Here is a 14,770-nt window from a genome sequence, read left to right as displayed (position 1 = left end):
GAGGAGCATGGGCTCTAGGCACGTGGCCTTCAGTAGTTGTGGTGCATGGGCTTCAGTAGTTGTGGCTCATGGGCTCTAGAGCGCAGGCTCAGTAGTTGGGGCGCATGGGCTTAGTTGCTCTGCGGCATGTGGGATCTTCCTGGACCAGGGCTCAAACCCATGTTCCCTGCATTGGCAGGCAGATTCTTAACCACTGTGCCACCAGGGAAGTCCATTAATATGTATTTTTATTTATTTATTTATTTTGGCTGTGCTGGGTCTTCGTTGCAGCACGTGAGATCTTCCTTGTGGCATGTGGGATTTTTTTTTTTTAGTTGTGGCATGCGGACTCATAGTTGTGGCATGCAAACTTTTATTTGCAGCATGCATGTGGGATCTAGTTCCCCGACCAGGGATGGAACCCTGGACACCTGCACTGGGAGCACAGAGTGTTACCCACTGGATCACCAGGGAAGTCCCTCTCTGTTCATTTTAACTGCCCTCTTCTGGAATGCCCACTTTCTCTCATTGTGGATTAAAACTGCTGCACTCTTCAAAATACAATTAATCTTCTCTGGAGTTCTGGAGAGAAAACAGGGCTAGAGAATTAGACACAAGGGTACACATTCTTTAAGTACAGTACCAAGAAAGTATAGAGATGTAAATCTCTCCTAATCCTTTAGCCAAAGGTCAGTTTTTCCAGAGTAACTGATGTCATCATCACCCTGAGTTTTTCTAGAGTTACTGTTTATGCTTCTATTTTTCCCACCAGTTAGGAACTTTTGGGAACAATGACTCATCCCATTCAGTTATGAACCTCAATGCACTTGATTCTAGGAGACATCCAATAAGTATAGAAGGCAGTAAAGGTTTGGGATTGGATTACCTGGTTTAAACCCATTGAATGTCAGAACTGGAGGGAGATTTAGAGGTCAACATTCAACCCATTCATTGTGTTGCTGAAATTCGGCCTCTGTTCACTGGTGCCTAATAGAAACGTGGAGACAGTTTTGGGTGAAGTAGAAAAGAACAGCTTTATTGCTTTGCCAGGCAAAGGGGGTCACAGTGGGCTAATGCCCTCAAGACTGTGTGTCCCGCCCTGGACGAGGTAGTGAGGAGTCTTACAGTGTTCAACGAGCAGGGAGTGGTCAGCTCGTGGACATTCTTCTGATTGGTTGGTGATGAGGTAATCAGGAGTCGGCATCATCTACCTTCTGGTTCCAACTGGTCTCGGGTCTACATGCTTGTGGGCAGCCTACAGTTAACTTCTTCCACCTGGTGGGGGTAGGGGTTCAGTATCTGCAAAACAGCTCAAAGGACATAGCTCAGAATATTATCTATAGTCCCTCAGGAAGAACTAAAGGTCCTTGACTTTGCTTAATGGCTAAAGTATTATTATTGTGTCTTGCTTGACTGTTTTTCTTTCTTTCTGCGTTTTTTTCAATTCTCTGATTAAATTTATTCTTCGACTAAATTTTTTTTTTTACAGACTAAAGGCAGGCAGAGGACATGGGTGGGGGTCTGTTCTGGTAAGGCCTCATAGGGTCGTGCTCCCTTTACAATTTGTAAATGGGGAAAGTGAGGCCCAGAAAGGGTAGGACTTTGTACCAACTCAATGACCCAGGACCAGCCAGACATTCTGATTTCCAAGTGGGTCTCCTTGGTAAGCCTTTGTGCTTCCCTTCGAGATTCAAGTCTCTCGGACTCCCACCTGGGCCCCTTCTCCAGCCCTTACGCATTACCCTCTCAGTGACCCCCACCTTCCCTCCCTCCCTTTGGGTGTGCCGGGTTCCCTGGTTCCAACAGCGACGCTCTGAAACCCTTGCGGAGATTAGTCACGTCACCGTTGACTCCTCCCATTGGCTCGAGGGATGGAGCGCGGCGCTATGACGTCAGACGCCCAAAGGGGAGGAGCGGTGAGGGGAAGGAGGAGGGAAGTTGGGCTTCAACATGGCGGCTGTGGCACTGGCGGTGGCTACGGTGACGGCCTGGCCTGGGGAGGGCAGAGTTGGAGGTGGTGGTCTTCGCTCTCCCTAGGGGCCGTCAGGAGCTCAGCGGGGGCCGAGCCTGGGAGGCCGGTTGGCGGCAGCACCTTTCGGTTCTGGGACAGCGGCGGCAGCGTTCAGGTGAGGGGGCCTCCCGCTGGGGGAGGGGGAGAGGGGCGGAGTTGGGGGAGGGAGCAGGTACCGGGAGATGGATGGGGGAGGGATAGGGACGAAACTGGAGGCTGAGTGGAATGAGAGGAGCGGCATCTCAGGGGGTGTGAAGGCGAAGGGGCCAGAGACGGGTGACTTGCGGAGGATTCTGGGAGAAGGGTCGGAGTGAGGGGACCAGAGTTGAAGGGGCGGAGGGCAGATGGGACGCGGGAAAACAAATGAGTTAGGATTAAGGGGACTAATACTCTACTGGAAAATAGGCGCAGTAGACATCTATCTGGCTGGAGCGAGAGCTCGGTGGGAATTAGAGGATGTTGGGGAGAGGGACCCAGGTTTTAGTAAAGGTTAGAGATGGGGACGACTTGAGGTTGAGCTGGGGACGTGAGATACAGATTTAGTTTTCCCTGAGGCGATGAGGTTAGGGGGAAAGGGAGGAGACCAGATCTGGGGCGAGTGATCTTTGGGGATATATTTGGCCTTGCCTGGTCTTCTCCAGGTATGTTAATCTTGCTTCTTTTGTTTGTTTCTTGGGTGGAGACTTATCTGTACAGTCCCCCTGGGTTTCAGAAACAGCCCCTAATCTTGCTTGTGGATCATTAATTTATAGTTCATTTATTTGATCTCTATCAGCGATCTCTGACCTTTGTGTTGTCGCCACATGTTTTTGTTTCCAGACAGTTTCTTAAAAGTGTGGCTAGGCATAAAAATACATTTTATATTAAACTGAAATAAAATTTTGAGAGTTTTTAGACACCACGGAGTGTTGCAAAACCAGATTTGGTAATTTAGTTATCTATTAAATAGCTTCTGTTCTAACTCAGCTTACTAGGGCTTCTTTCTTTCCTCAGTTCTAATTATTAGAATTTGAGAATTTGGATAGATATGATGGATGTTTCTCTTTAGAATTTTGTCAGATTTGATGATGTGAAAAACGGGGCACTTAGTCTTTAGTGATAGACAGCTCTTTCTAGTTAATGTCCCAAACTAGTTAAACTGAAAGTTTCTGTATTATTTTGTAGCAAAGAATGTAAAATGTCTGAAGTCTAAAAGAATTACATTGTCTGCATTAACCTACATTTTAAAGTGGGATTTTGTAAATTAAATTTTTGTTTCTAATCCATCCTATTCATTCTTTGTTACTTATTTATTCAACGTTTATTGACTGCCAAATGTGTGTTGCATTAATAAGTCATTATAATTATGGAAATGGGAAAATTAATATTTCTCTAGTGAGAATATCACTGCACAGCCTCATTGGAAGAAAAAGTGTTTTTTGGAAATGAAGACTAAGGAAGTCTTATAAAATTATGTAAATATAAGAACTTACTGAATTTTTCTTTTGTTTCGTATTTGACTCATTATTTCATCATGACATACTTTATGTATATCTGAAAGATTTTATTTTTCTTTTTGATTTTGAAGAAGACAGTAACAGTATCCTATGATAATATTAGGTCTGTGGACAATTCTTATCAGTAGTTTTTCTCATCAGTTCCCATTTCTTAGGCTGGCAAACATCACTTTATCTTGGGTGACTTTTCCTTGATGTCTTGACTGTGGTAAGGTATTTAAAATGAGGATTCCTGAAGTTTAATTCAGTGACTAAAATTCTCTCTGAATTTTTTCAGCATTATAAATGTATCTTCATTACCTCAGAGTGTAGTTGTCAGTATTATACATTTTTCCTGTTATTTAATTGTATTGTTGAATGTTATGAGGGTTTTTAATATGTAGATTATTTTAAGTGTAAACATTTTCCCCACAGAGCACCCAAAACCAAAACCAGACCATCAGTTTATCATTAACCAGGTAATTTTCTTCAGACAATCTTTCTCAAGAAATGCAAAAGGTAGCGTACAGTACCTTAAATTAGGTATTAAATAAGCTTCTTCTTGGAGTCAAGAAAACCTTGAGTTGAAGCTTAGAAATAACTGGATTTAGTTTCCCACATAGCATGGGAATCCTTGCATCTGTATCACGAAGATAAGTGAAAATCTATCCTCTTTTCCAGAATCTAATTCCTTATAGGAAAGAGCCTTTCAGTCAGAGAAAGATGTAAGCAGGGTGTTGCTCTTCTAAACCTGTAGCACACAATTTCTTGTAATATTGGAAAATAATTTGAATGTAAGAATAATATTTTCCTATGAATTGAGAATTATAATTTCAGATTTAAAAAATTTTAGGTGAGGGCAGCTAGATTTACAAAGGGATATGTGCTAAAATTGGGTCTATATTAATGAGCTAGGCATTGTTAAACACTTTACATAATCTCACTTAATCCTTACAATTTGTTTAGGTAAGCAGGTCGTGAGAGGCATGTTTTTTAGGTGTTGAGGAAACTGAGGATTAGAAAAGTTGAGTAACTTAACCAAGTTTACTAAATTTGTCCGATTTCAATGCCTTTACTGCATCTGTTACATCATTTTGCCCCACTTAGATGGTCACAGGGCCATTCAGTTCCTATCAAGTAAATTTAAAGTATAAGCATGAGTTTTAAAGTAATGCCATTTTAAACTACTTGTTCTCACTGAAATAGTAGTGTAACTGGAATGATAAATAGTTCATTACAATTTTAGTCACTTAAGATATCATCAGTATTCTAGGAGGAAGTAAATACCTGAATATTTTGTACTTTACAAAATAAACTGGATAAACTAGATAAGGGACTAAAAGTTTTTATACTTGTATTGCTGAGTCAGGTTGGACCTGCTTCAGCAAGGGCCAAAATTTGTATTTGGCAGTAATCCTCATGTGTTCTCAGAATTTTGGGTTGGTCATTGTCAGTTGCCTAATGCTTACCAAACACTTCCAGTGTTTGAGTCACTGAATTGGCTCATGGTAATTGTGAATCTTGTGGTTTACTGAGTCAAGAGCCAGCAGTGTGTGTGTTTTGGTTGTTTCACTTCCTCCCCAACACTTAATATTGTCAGAGTTTTAAATTTTTTTCAAATCTCTTGGGTTTGAAATAGTATCTACTGTGTTTTTATTACCATTTCCCAAAGTTGAGCATCTTTTTTGTATGTTCATTGGCCATTTGTGCTTCTGTGATGTGTATATTCAAGTTCTCTGCCTATTTTTGAGTTTTTTTCTGATTGATTTTTAAGAGTTATTTATTTATTTTGTATACTAATTATTTGTTGATGGTTTGCAAATATCCTCTCCCAATTTGTGACTTGTCTTATCTCTTCATAGTCTTTTGATGAGAAAAGTTCATAATTTTAGTGAACTGAACTTTTCAGTCTTTTATGCTTTTTATATCATATTTAGGAAATCCTCTTCTAGGCATGCTATTTTAATAAATACAAGAGTATACGTGTCTGTCATGTGGCATCTAATGTGACATTTAGTACCAATATTTGCTTGATTAGAAAGGCCAGCTTCTCAAGAGTTGTGTTTGTATTGTCTTTGGAGTTACAGGGCCAGACTTTTTAAAAAATAAATTTATTTACTTTTGGCTGCATTGGGTCTTCGTTGCTGCGCGTAGTTGCGGCGAGCAGGGACTACTCTTTGTTGCGGGCGTGTGGGTTTCTCATTGTGGTTGCTTCTCTTGTTGCAGAGCACGGGCCTTAGGCTCGTGGGCTCAGTAGTTGTGGCGCACGGGCCTAGTTACTCTGCAGCACGTGGGATCTTCCCGGACCAGGGATTGAACCTGTGTCCCCTGCATTGGCAGGCGGATTCTTAACCACTGCACTGCCAGGGAAGTCTTGGGCCAGAGGGTTTTAAAAGCAGCTTGAGTTGTGCCTTATACACAGGTTACATATATTTCCCCAAACTGGGAAACTAACAGATTTGTGAATGATGTATGCATTTTACAAAATGTTAATAATGTGGTATGACAGTGAGAGAGTTTTCTTGTGCGGACAATTCATGAGTCACTCATTCTGAGCAGTTAGGATTTCTACTAAAATATGTTTAGAAAGATTTTTTGATATCTAGTCCTGTCTAGTGTGGGCTTTATCAAGAATAATTGTGGTTTGTGAGAGAGCTGATGTGGAAACATTTTGGAAGAGTTTTTTTGTTTTTATTTTCAAGTAATACAATATTATATAATTAGGATAAAATTAGGTGGAATGTAATTACATTAAGTAAAAAGGAGAAATAGTAAATTTTCATAGTTAAACAACAACTTTGGACTTCCGTGGTGGTGCAGTGGTTAAGAATCCGCCTGCCAATGCAGGGTCCACAGGTTCAAGCCCTGGTCTGGGAAGATCCCACAGGCCGCAGAACAACTAACCCTGTGAGCCACAGCTACTGAGCCTGCGCTCTAGAGCCCGCAAGCCACAGCTACTGAAGCTCGTGTGCCTAGAGCCCGTGCTCTGCAACAAGAGAAACCACTGCGATGAGAAGCCCATGCACCACAACAAAGAGTAGCCCCCTCTTGCCACAACGAGAGAAAGCCCGCACGCAGCAACGACGACCCAAAGCAGCCAAAAATAAATAAAATAAATTAATTAATTTAAAAAACCCACAAAACAAAACAACAACTTGTTCCTGTGTGTGGGGGGGGGGGTTTGGTTTTTTTTTGCTCGTATGTTTATGGTATTTAAATTGCATTAGATACATTTAAAAGAATGAAGTACTCTTCTTAGTATTGGAGAAGCTACATCTGTTTAAAGTTATGATGGGGAATTCCCTAGTGGTCCAGTGGTTAGGACTCCGAGCTTTCACTGCCAAAGGAGCAGGTTCAATCCCTGGTCAGGGAGCTAAGATCCTGCAAACCACGTGGGTGGCCAAAAAAAAAAAAAAAAAAAATGATGATGAATATTGCAAACTGACTAGAACATATGTGAGGGAGGATATGGTTTTTCTGTTTTGTTTTTTAAACTCCCTGCCCAGTTCTTTGGACTGTGTGGCTCCTATCCACCATTAAACCCTTATCTCTTAGGTTATTTTTATAAAAATCTTGAGCGATTTGATTTACTCTGTCGTGTATTAAAGCCTCTAAAAACTTTTTTCTTTTTTTCATGAGAAGACTATGGAGTACTATGAACTTTGGGAACTGTTCTTCTCAGCAGTTGGATGTTCCGATCCTGGCAAAGATCATATTGAAATATAAAACATCCACCAGACTTTAATTATACTGCAAATACTGTATAGTGATATACAGTACACCCTTGGTATTTGTGAAAGATATGTCCCTAGAGTTTTGATAATCCTTGCATAAATACCATACTTTAGAATGTCCCTCATAGCTTATAGAAGAGTATAATGGAAAATTTTTAGTTACCATCAGATTTGATGGGTAAATAGAAGAGAACAACAGAATTAGAGATTTTGATGCTAAACTCAGTCTTCAACTATCTTTAACTCCCAATCTTTTGCTGTTTGTCACTGCTGGCTGGCCTATCCCCAGCCTCTTTTAATAACCCTTTGGAGACTCAAGGTCAGACTGGCTTTGCTTGTCTTGTGCTGCATCTTATCATCATGGTCTTAGTCCTAGGCAGGGTTCATATCCTCATTTCTTCCTTCGTTAGTAAGAATGGAATCTTCCTAATCCTGACATCTTCCTATAGTTTGGGAGTGTTAATATTTCCTTCTAGAGTTCAGTGGCGAAGGATATGGGCAGTAAATTCCCTATTTTCTCCTTCAGGCAGATTATACCTTATACCACACCATGTATGATAAATGACTCCTTTCTGTGGGTGGAATTCAAAGTCAAATGTCAGCTAGATTACAAATTATTATATGGAGTGGAATTTAGGGGTAGCTTGTGAATTCTCAAAAAATTTTCTTCCATCAAAGGTTACTCTATTTCCAAGTGATAACACCAATAGGAAATCAACCAACCAACTTACCACAAATTTTGTTCTGAAATACTTTAAAATTACTGAAGGTTTTGAATTGTTTATATCCTGTCCCATCCATTTTCTGAAACAGGAAATTCTAGCTAGTTCTTAAAATTTAATAGGGAATCTAACTTTATCCTTGTAGTAGATAGTTTTTACAATAATATTTCACTTACCTGGCTTATTCAGAGAACTTGGTGTTTTATATAAGCAGAATTTTAAGATAATGGAACGTTTCTTTTTTGAGAGCCCATGTTAAACAAAATTATTGGTAGATTATTAAATGAGAATCTTTTATAACTATACCTTTTATAATGCAGTCAGTAATAATGTATGGCTTACCCCATAATAATGTAGGTCTTACTCCAAATGTCTCTAGGAAGCTATGCTTTTTGAGTTGTTGGGTCTCTGTTTTTAAAAAAAAATGTTTTTGGTCTGTATGTATTACTGGCAGTAAAATTTAGTGAAAGAGTGTACATGTTAGGGTAACTGAGGCTTATTTTATTTAGTATTGTAAGAAATTATATTTAGGCACAGTTCTAGTTTGAGACGTTCTTGATCTGTCAAATACGATAGCCACATAGTGCAGATATAAAACTTTTTTTTTTTTTTTTTTTTTTTTTTGCGGTATGTGGGCCTTTCACTGTTGTGGCCTCTCCCGTGGTGGAGCACACGCTCCGGACGCACAGGCTCAGCGGCCATGGCTCACGGGCCCAGCCGCTCCGCGGCATGTGGGATCCTCCCGGACCGGGGCACGAACCCGTGTCCCCTGCATCGGCAGGCAGACTCTCAACCACTGCGCCACCAGGGAAGCCCCAGATATAAAACATTTTTATCATTGTGGAAAGTTCTTTTGGACAGCACTGTTCTCGACACATGCTTGTCAAATTTTATTGTGCGTGTAGATCACCTGGAGATTGTGGTAAAATGTAGATTCTGATTCAGTAGTTCTGGGTGGGCTTGCAATTGTGTATTTTAATAAGCTCCCAGGTTATGTTGATGTCCCAAGGACCATACTTAGAATAGTAATTTTAAAAAATAATTTAGTTATTTTATTTTTGGGCTGCGTTGGGTCTTTGTTGCTGTGCGTGGGCTTTCTCTAGTTGCAGCAAGTGGGGGCTATACTTTGCTGTGGGGCACAGGGTTCTTATTGCGGTGGCTTCTCCTTGTTGTGGAGCACGGGCTCTAGGTGTGTGGACTTAAGTAGTTGTGGCGCGCGGGATCAGTAGTTGTGGCTCGCAGGCTTAGTTGCTCCGCGGCATGTGGGATCTTCCCAGACCAGGGCTCAAATCCGTGTCCCCTGCATTGGCAGACAGATTCGTAACCACTGAGCCACCAGGGAAGTCCCTCAATAGTAAAGTTTTCAATTTACAATAAAATGAGGTTGATTTGGGACCTTTTTATGAGATGTTTTCTTAATATATTATAAGCTTTTTAATTAACGTCTTTTGCCAGGAGAGATTATATTGTAATGGACAGAACTCTGGACAGTGAGTTGAAAGATCTAAAGTTCTAGTTCTGGTTTCCCATTTAAAACTAACCATCTCAGGCTTCCCTGGTGGCGCAGTGGTTGAGAGTCCGCCTGCCGATGCAGGGGACGGGGGTTCGTGCCCTGGTCTTGGAAGATCCCACATGCCATGGAGCAGCTGGGCCCGTGAGCCATGGCTGCTGAGCCTGCGCGTCCAGAGCCTGTGCTCCGCAACGGGAGAGGCCACAACAGTGAGAGGCCTGCGTACAGCAAAAAAAAAAAAAATAATAAAAAATAAATAAAACTAACCATCTCTTTCAGACTTGAACTTTTTAGTTTGTAGAATGAGGATACCTGCTTATATCTCCTAGCATGTAAGGTTCATATAAGATGATGTATGTGATGGTCTTTTCAAAAGTACCTAAGACTTTAACATATAGTTTTGAAAATTATAAAGTTTTTAACATATACTTTGTTAGAAGCATAATACTTTTCCACTGTTAGCTAACATTCTTATTTTTCTAAAGCTAATATACTGCATTTTATCTGGGAATTCTCAGTAACTTTTATTTATTTTTTTATGCTTAATGTTTGTCTTTTTCCATTAGAATTAATTTTAATGAGGGATTTTGTCCTGTTATAGCTGCCACTTAGAGAAGTACCAAGCAATAATTGTAGGTACACCTTAAACAGATGTTGAGTGAACGAGGCATGAAGCCTGAGAAATTGCCTTTTGCTGTGACCAGGCAGGGATAGTTTTTCAAATGAACAAAATTTGATTGGGAACCAGCAAGGGGGGAACAAAAAAGTAATTATATAGGGACTTCTCTGCTGGTGCAGTGGTTAAGAATCCGCCTGCAATGCAGGGGACACAGGTTTGAGCCCTGGTCCAGGAAGATCCCACATGCTGTGGAGCAGCTAAGCCCATGTGCCACAACTATTGAGCCTGCCTACTACAACTACTGAGGCCCGCGCACCTAGAGTCTATGCTCCACAACAAAGACAAGCCACCACAGTGAGAAGACTGTGCACTGCAGTGAGAAGCCCGAGCACCGCAAGGAAGAGTAGCCCCCACTTGCCACAACTAGAGAAAGCCTGTGCACAGCAACGAAGACCCAACACAGCCAAAAATAAATAAATTTTAAAAAAAAGAAAAGAAAAAAAAGAATTCTCCCTTTCACCCAAAATGTGCACACGCACACACAAAATTTTTAAAAAAAAGTAATTATTTAGCTAGTTTTTCCATTGGGGGAAAAGGATAAAAGCCAGATAACATCTCTCTTCACTATAGAATTCTATTTGCATATTCCTGTGTTCTCTTTTTTTTAAATTATTTTTTTGGCTGCATTGGGTCTTCCTTGCTGCACATGGGCTTTCTCTAGTTGCGGCAAGTGGGGGCTACTCTTCATTGCAGTTCGCAGGCTTCTCATTGTGGTGGCTTCTCGTTGTGGAGCAGGGGCTCTAGGTGTGCGGGCTTCAGTAGTTGCAGCACGCGGGCTCAGTAGTTGTGGCTCGTGGGCTCTAGAGCGCAGGCTCAGTAGTGTGGTGCACAGGCCTAGTTGCTCCGTGGCACGTGGGATCTTCCTGGACCAGGGATCGAACCCGTGTCCCCTGCATTGGCAGGTGGATTCTTAACCACTTGCTACCTGGGAAGTCCCAGCCTTTTTTTTTTTTTTTTTTTTTTTTTTTTTTTTTGCGGTACGTGGGCCTCTCACTGCTGCGGCCAGATGCGCAGGCTCAGCGGCCATGGCTCACGGGCCCAGCCGCTCCGCGGCATGTGGGATCTTCCCGGACTGGGGCACGAATCCGTGTCCCCTGCATCAGCAGGCGGACTCTCAACCACTGCGCCACCAGGGAAGCCCCAGCCTTTTTTTAATTATTATTTTTAATCTTTAACCTTTATAGAGGGTTTCCTATTTGATCTTCAGGGACTCACTTATAAGTCAATGTAAAAATGAATGGGTTTCTTATTATGGGTGACTGGTCTCTTGGTACCAGCTTTCTTTATTCTTTAGAGTACGTACAAGCCATTGAAGTGTAGAACTACTCTTATTAAAATAAGACCTGGGGGGCTTCCCTGGTGGTGCAGTGGTTAAGAGTCCGCCTGCTGATGCAGGGGACACGGGTTCGTGCCCCGGTCCGGGAAGATCCCACATGCCGTGGAGCGGCTGGGTCCGTGAGCCATGGCCACTGGGCCCGCGTGTCCGGAGCCTGTGCTCCGCAACAGGAGAGGCCACAACAGTGAGAGGCCTGCGTACAGCAAAAAAAAAAATAATAATAATAAGATCTGGTTTAGGAAAGTGAGGAGGTCCCAGTAGACAGTGGTAACTATTGCTTGTGTTATCTTATTTTGTCCTTATAATAACCCTTTTGATTTACTTCATATTAACATTTCTTATATTATTAATCTTTGCTTTTACTTATAAGAAGAATGTGTTTGTTGAGTTTTGTTATTAGAGATATATTACAACCCATTTTGATAGATACTTGTAAAACAACTAAGATTTGTTGAAAGGTCTGCCATGTGCTTTTTGTTTTCCTTTATTGGAAATCATTTCATAATAAAATATATGAAGTTATAAAATATAGAAGAAAAATTCTTTTGTATATGTATTGTATGTACCTTTAGCTTTAGAAGTAGAGCTCTTAGGACAATTGCCAATAATCTTATTATGTTAATTGCTACATTTGGTAATCTGAAGCAAATCTGTTAGTGGATAATTTTCAAAGGATGAGGAGCCTTTGTTGATTTTGTTTCCTAGACTCTAACTACACAGATATCTTTTCTATAACATTTCCTATCCTAATTTCCCATTTTCTAAAAGGCTTGTCTTTTATGCTTTTTCTTTTTTTGAACCCAGGCCAAATATTGCTCTTTGAACAGGGGGAATAAATTCTTTCATATTAATTATGATTATAAATCTATTTAGTTTTATTCTTATTCTACGTTTTCTGTTTACCCTCCTTTTTTCTTGTTTTTTAAAATCTTTTTCTTCCTTTTGATGAATTTTCTATATTTGACTTATTTGCTTTAGTTATTTGAAAGTTGCTCATCCTATTCCTTTTTTTATGTTGGTTGCTGTTAGAATTTTTATATGTAATTTTAAAATTCATTTATTTATTTGGCTGTTCCGGGTCTTAGTTGCTGCATGCAGAATCTTCGTTGTGGTGTACAGTATTTTTAGTTGTGTCATGCGAACTCTTGAGTTGTGGCATGTGGGATCTAGTTCCCTGATCAGGGATCGAACCTGGGTCCCCTGCACTGGGAGCATGGAGTATCAGCCACTGGACACCAGGGAAGTCCAATGTATGTAATTTTTATACATAAAATCCATATGTCCTGTATATGTAATCTCTACAATAAGACAAGTTTGTTTTACTTCCTCCTCTCTTCCAAATTTCTCCCATTTTCAGGTCATCTCAGATTTTAGTTCCAGATCACTTATTTACTTTTATGTCAGGAATTGCCTTGGACTACGTATATTTTACTGATTTATTTGCCCACTGCTTTTTCTGATGTTTTCCATTTCTCCTACTTTAGATTAATTTTATGCTTTGGTAAACTATATCTCTGAATTCTTTTTTCAGGGAGGAATCAATGAAGAGTGAATTTTCAGTCTTTAGATGTTGAAATGTTTTCATTTTGCTCCCTTATTTAGATACTAGGGTTCTAATTTTACAACTATTCTTAATTAGATTTTTGAAGATAATTGCTCCATAATTTTATAGCCTCTGTTGATGATAGTGAGTTCTTGAAGCTAGTCTTACTCTCTTTCCTTTGTATATAACCACTTTGTATCTGGAAGCTGTTTGTTGTTCAGACTTTTAAAAATCTGGTGATGATCTAAATTTTTATATGTCTAGATTTCAGTTTTTACCAGTGCATTTTGCTTGGTACTCACCTCTTCTAGTTTCAAGACTGTGTTATTTATTTATTTAGCTCTTAGAGATTTTATTTCTCTTTTTCCGTACTCTCAGTTCTCTCCTGAAAGTCCTGTTAGACCAATTTGAGAACTGCTTAAAACTATTGATCCTGAGCTTGAAACAGTTTCACCATGGCATATTTTTTCCATCTTCTAAACTCGTCTGTATTTAGGGCTGGATTTTTAAAAATAGCTTTATTAAGGTATAATTCATATATCACAAAATTCAGTCATTAAAAGTGTAGAGTTCAGGGCTTCCCTGGTGGCACAGTGGTTGAGAGTCCACCTGCCGATGCAGGGGACACAGGTTCGTGCCCCGGTCTGGGAAGATCCCACATGCCGCAGAGCAGCTGGGCCCGTGAGCCTTGGCCGCTGAGCCTGCGTGTCCGGAGCCTGTGCTCCGCAACAGGAGAGGCCACAACAGTGAGAGGCCCACGTACTGCAAAAAAAAAAAAAAAAAAAGTGTACAGTTCAGTGTTTTTTTAGTATTCACAGTGTGGTGAAACCGCCACTACAGTCTGTTGAAAATGTTCCAGAGCATTTTCAGTACCCCAAAAAGAAACCTCATGTCCATTAGCATTCACTCCCTATTCCACTCTCCCCACAGCCCCTAGCAACCACTTATTTACTTTCTGTTTCTGGATTTGCCTATTTTAGATATTTCACATAAATGGAAATATGTAGTCTTTTGTGACTTGCTTCTTTCATTTAGCATGTTTTCTGTGTTCAACCATGCCATTTTTTTTCCATAAGTTTATTTTATTTATTTATTTTTGGCTGCATTGGGTCTTCGTTGCTGCGCACGGGCTTTCTCTAGTTGCAGCGAGCGGGGGCCACTATTCCTTGTGGTGTGCAGGCTTGCAGTGGCTTCTCTTGTTGAGGAGCATGGGCTTTAGGTGTGTGGGTTTCAGTAGTTGTGGCATGCAGGCTCAGTAGTTGTGGCACACAGGTTTAGTTGCTCTGCGGCATGTGGGATCTTCCCAGACCAGAGCTCGGACCTGTGTCCCCTGCATTGGCAGGCAGATTCTTAACTACTGCACCGCCAGGGAAGCCCCATGCCATTGTTTTTTATTGACAAATAATATTCCATTGTATGTATATATCATGTTTTATTTATCCATTTGTCAGTTGATGGACAGTTGGGTTGTTTCCACTTTGTCTATGTGGATTTATGTTTTCATTTCTCTCAGGGATTACACTTAACATCTTAAATTTCGAACAGTCTAGTTTGAACTGATAACCGACTTAACTTCAATATCATACAAAGACTCTGATCCTGTATGGTTCTGTACTACCCCCTTTAAACGTTGTTGTCACAAATTGCAACTTATGTGCAACATGGATGAACCTGGAGGGCATTATGGTAAGTGAAATAAGCCAGGCATAGAAAGACAATAGCATAGATTTTTTTTTTTTGGTTGTGTTGGGTCTTCATTGCTGCGGGCGGGCTTTCTCTAT

General features: G+C 40.7%; 1 protein-coding gene across 6 annotated transcripts in view; it reads left to right on the top strand.

Annotated features, from left to right (window-relative positions):
- Nucleotides 1-1,969: 1,969 nt before the first annotated feature.
- UBAP1 (ubiquitin associated protein 1) overlaps nucleotides 1,970-14,770 on the top strand; it is a 55,160-nt gene continuing 42,359 nt past the window's right edge. For 2 of the 6 annotated variants that reach the window (XM_060101797.1, XM_060101796.1), the window contains exon 1: nucleotides 2,018-2,105. The gene's annotated coding sequence lies outside the window, so the exon portion shown is untranslated. Of the gene's footprint in view, nucleotides 2,106-2,374; nucleotides 2,632-14,770 lie in introns of those variants that run through there. The other 4 variants (XM_060101800.1, XM_060101799.1, XM_060101795.1 and 1 more) reach the window with 4 other exon arrangements.

The sequence above is a fragment of the Mesoplodon densirostris genome, chromosome 6 (genome assembly GCF_025265405.1).
Source record: "Mesoplodon densirostris isolate mMesDen1 chromosome 6, mMesDen1 primary haplotype, whole genome shotgun sequence".
NCBI classification, from domain to species: Eukaryota; Metazoa; Chordata; class Mammalia; order Artiodactyla; family Ziphiidae; genus Mesoplodon; species Mesoplodon densirostris.
The sequence above is the reverse complement of the archived record's forward strand: the minus strand, read 5'-3'. Positions and strand labels throughout refer to the sequence as shown.